Source organism: Penaeus vannamei, chromosome 28, assembly GCF_042767895.1.
Source record: "Penaeus vannamei isolate JL-2024 chromosome 28, ASM4276789v1, whole genome shotgun sequence".
NCBI classification, from domain to species: domain Eukaryota; kingdom Metazoa; phylum Arthropoda; class Malacostraca; order Decapoda; family Penaeidae; genus Penaeus; species Penaeus vannamei.
In genome coordinates this window covers 27578615-27583614 of record NC_091576.1, presented here as the reverse complement: position 1 = coordinate 27583614, position 5000 = coordinate 27578615, and positions in this window count along the sequence as shown.

The window sequence follows — 5000 nt, the reverse complement described above, 5'->3', positions numbered from 1 at the left end:
CTATGAAATTATTAAAAAGGGAGAGACTTTTTCTTGTTCTCTTTCCCTTTCTCTCCTTCCTTCCCTCTCTCTCCCTCTCCCTCTCTCTCTGTGTGCGCGTGCGTGCGTGTGTGTAGAGAGAAATAAACACACACACACACACACACGCACACACATATCCAAGTCCAACACCGAAAACCAGTATTGATTTATTGTATGCGATAATGACAATGGTAATGCTAGGAATGATAATGATGATAATAACGATTATATTGATTTTTATTATTGCTGTTACTATCATTATCGATGTAATAACAATAACGATAATCATTATTATTAGTAATAGTAGTATTAGTAGTTTAGTAATGATGTAATGAAAATAATAATAATTAGTATCATTATTATGATCTTTATTGTTATTATTGTAGTTATTATTAGTAATGTCTTGTCTTTGTTTTTGCTGGAATTATCCTGATCATTATTATTTTCTATATTATTTACTACGCTCAATATTGTTGTCGTTTTGCTGATGTTTCTCTTGTTACTATTATCATTATCAATATTATCATTATCATTATCACAACCATCATTATAATTATCATCATTTTGTATTATTATCGATATGATTGATGCTATAATTATTAATGACCCGTGTTCACGAAGAATGTAGAAAAGGTATGAACGAGAAGGAATAATCTTCAGTACAAGAGATGGACTCGATAAGTACCCATTACATCACCGCCAAAGATACAGAACACCCCATCAATTCGTGTAATTACCACCACGTAGCCTTTCCAAGACGATCAACAGATTCGTTAGCGGTACAGCGAAGAACCGGCAGCACATTGGAAGAAAAGATACATGGTGTAATACGTGACAAAAAGCCTGCAAACAACCCCGGCAGCATTGCATATCACACACCCAATAAGGGATGCGATGAAGCGTGGGATGGTGAAACAGGATGTAGTTTCCACACCAGGATTGGAAAAACATCGAGCTGACGTCTCTCTTTACAGAACTTTCAAAAGAGGACTGAACACAAAAGAACCTTCAAAAGGGGAATAATAGAAGTTTACATCGCGACAGAGGAGAATATGAACCCTGTATCGGGCAGCTTGAAATGATCCAAGGTCGCGTCGATGGTTATATGGCTAACGAGGGCCAGGCCAGGGTCGTCGGGCGGTTAGTCAGCTTCAGGCTTACACGTGCACGCACTGTAATCTCGCTATTGCATGCATTTCTGACAGGGATAGATCAAATCCGGATACTACATTAGATGCAGCATTGATAACTATTATTATCATTATTATCAGTAGTAGTTGTTGTATATTTAGTTTCATCATTATTACTATTATTGTCATCATCGTCGTCGTCGTCGTCCTCACCATGATCATCACCATTATCCCTTCCCCATATATATATACATATATATATATATATATATATATATATATATATATGTGTGTGTGTGTGTGTGTGTGTGTGTGTGTGTGTGTGTGTGTGTGTGTGTGTGTGTGTGTGTATGTATATATATATATATATATATATATAATATATATATATATATATATATATATATATATATATATATATATATATATATATATATATATATACATATCAGTGCCATCCTCATCACAATGGTTAATATTATCATTACTATTATTACTATTATTATTATTATTATTATTATTATTATTATTATTATTATTATGTAATAGCATATATATATATATATATATATATATATATATATATGTGTGTGTGTGTGTGTGTGTGTGTGTGTGTGTGTGTGTGTGTGTGTGTGTGTGTGTGTGTGTGCGTGTGTATGTATAAATGTATATGTATGTATATATATGTATATATATACATATATATATATATATATGTATATATGTATGTATGTATACATACGTATATTTACACACACACACATCGTACATGAACGGGCCCAAACAAGGGCGCGGGAGTGACTCGAGGCGCTCCCTCACAACAAGCAGGAGCGAACCCGCGACGCTCCCTTCGTAAACACCACCAGCTGTTCGCGGAGACCTGAGAACGTTCCCCCAACCCGGTCTTTATCTCTATTTCGCGTTCCTCGTTCTCCTCGATGTAATTTTCGCAGACGACTTGAAATTCTAACCCGAGCGGCGAATTTGAGTTTCTTCCTTCATTATCATGTGTTATTATGCAATAATGGGCTATTATGGGGGACGGGGAACCCTATATAAATGAACCCTGAGGTTATAACTTGCGGGGATTCTAGTTCAATCAAGGCTTGACCTCATGCATTGTTTTTAATCTGTTTTGGAAATGGTTTTAAGATTTATATTACAGGGATTAAATTGATAGGGATAATTATTTTTACCAGAGGTTAATTACTGTAGTGGTATTTCAGCATTTAACAATCTAGTTGGATTATGGACGTATGGACATAAATATATACACACGCGTATATACACAGGTAAAACTCCCAGGAATACTCGAATGCTTAAGACTATAGAGGTACATAATTAGAATGGTTTGTGCGTGTATTTACCATCAGTGTATGCGTTGACCATCGTCGTATGTAATTACCGTCTTGGCCTTTATTTACCATTCCTTACGGCTCCGCGGATTCTCTGCTATTGGAGAAAGTGTGGGCTTTCGTTCAAGCACCGGATTTGGGTCACTCCTTCCTCTGATCTGTCAAGCATGGCGAGCTTTGAAGTAATAACATAAACACATACATATGTGTGTATATATATGTGTGTATTATGTATATATATATATATATATATATATATATATATATATATATATATATACTTAATAATGGTTAAGCATTGTATGAATATAGAAATAAAAGGTTTGAAGTCGAGATTAATTGTTCTTTCTTGTCTCATAATTCCTCCTAACGAGAAAGGTTATCGCTGTCGCTAAGCAATTGCACCGAAGTCCTGCTTAACATACCATTTTCAGTCATGAAATAATTGGCAGTGAAATGGAAAAAAAAGTTGAATATGTCTCGTTCAGAAGTTTTGTTGCTCAAGACATTATATCATCATGACCACCTCTTGCTTAAAATATCGTGGGATCAAGACAAATAAAATGAAATATTTCCGTAATATTTAAAAAATAATAATTATCATAACAGAAATTGATGATTAATCAGTTCTGATTCTCGATGACTGCGAAGGTTATAGACCGGTGATGTTCAGTATATATATATATATATATATATATATATATATATATATATATATATATATATATGTGTGTGTGTGTGTGTGTGTGTGTGTGTGTGTGTGTGTGTGTGTGTTTGTGCATACATGTGTTTGTATGTATATAAATATGTATGTGTGTGTGTGTGTGAGTCCATTTATACAATTATTTATCCATATATATTTTTTGGGGAAAGGTAGATTAATATATATATATAAATATATATATATATATATATATATATATATATATATATATATATATATATATATATATATACAAATAAATAGACAAGAATAAAGCGAAATCATCTTTCAATATACCTATTTTGTGTATTTATTTATTTGACATTTTCTCGCATCAGTGGACATATTCCCTTATTAGTTGTATAACTTGCTTCTCTTACCAGTAATCAGTGTATCATTAATTTCATAACGCCACCGGATTCTGAAAAGAAATTACACTCAATGTTATCAATACGCGTGGAAAATATCCATTTGTTTTATATCAATTTTCAGACTTTTATTCCATTTTGTCTTATATTTTACAGCCAGACATTTGATGCGTTTCCATCCATCTCCAAATCGGATTTTATTTCAGCCATCCTGAAGTGAGAGATAAATTGTTCGTGGTTTTTGCTCCCTCACGTGTGGCTTCTGAAAATGCTTCTTCTTCACGCCAACTTCACGATATCCCGAGGGAGTCAGGTCAGCTTCCACCATCGCTGCCACCACCATGGTTTCTGGAGAGGCATATTGACAATTTATATGTGGATAATTCCAATCAATAAATCTTTTGTTTTAGGCTTTAGGAACTTCGTTTTTTGTGATCTTGGTTAATTGCAATCAATATATCTTTTATTCTAGGCTTTAGGAACCTCGTTTTTTAAAATAATCTTGGTTAATTTCAATCAATATATCTTTTACTCTAGGCTTTAGGAACCTCGTTTTTTATAATCTTGGTTAATTGCAATTAATATATCTTTTATTCTAAGCTCTAGGAACCTCGTTTTTTATAATATTAGTTAATTACAATCTTTTATTCTACGTTTTAGTCGCTTCGTTTTTTTATGATCTCGGTTAATTTCAATCAATATATCTTTTATTCTAGGCTCTAAGAACCTCGTGTTTTATATTCTTGGTGCCTCTCCTGTCGTCCTTATTGGATGAACTCTTAATCATAAATCATAATCGAATATTAATACCAATGAGACAGTCGTAATATCGCAAGCCATATGTATAATATATCATTTTTTATGATCAGTATTATATTATTCATTTTCCTTCCCTTTTAGATATTCTATTGATCGTTTTCATTATGTTTGATTTTTAAAATAATGATTGTTATCATTATTGTTTTAGAAATGATACTTCCATTTTGATCATTATTTTCCCATTATAATCTTATCGTTATCATTTTTTCCTCATTATCGTCGTATTCATTATGGTTTTCTTTTATCATGATCACAATTACCTTAATTGCCTTACTTTCTTTTATTTATGATTATCATCCTTTACTGTCTTTCCTTATACTCCTGATTATCCCTTTCATAAATCTTCCCTCTCTAATTATGATCATTTCACGGTCAATAACCCTGAGCCTTTGATAAAATTTGATTAAGAGGGTTTATTGAGACGCGAGGTCACATCTGGAGAGGATGAACCGACGGCAAATATCAAAGGCAGCGAGAAAGAGGCAGATCAATGACCCGGTTTGACCTTCATCAGCTGAGGTCAAATGGGACTGGGAATCGGAAATGGGGTCGTTTTATGTACAAGGGAAGACGGGAAGGGAAATGTAAGAGAGGGACGGAATGC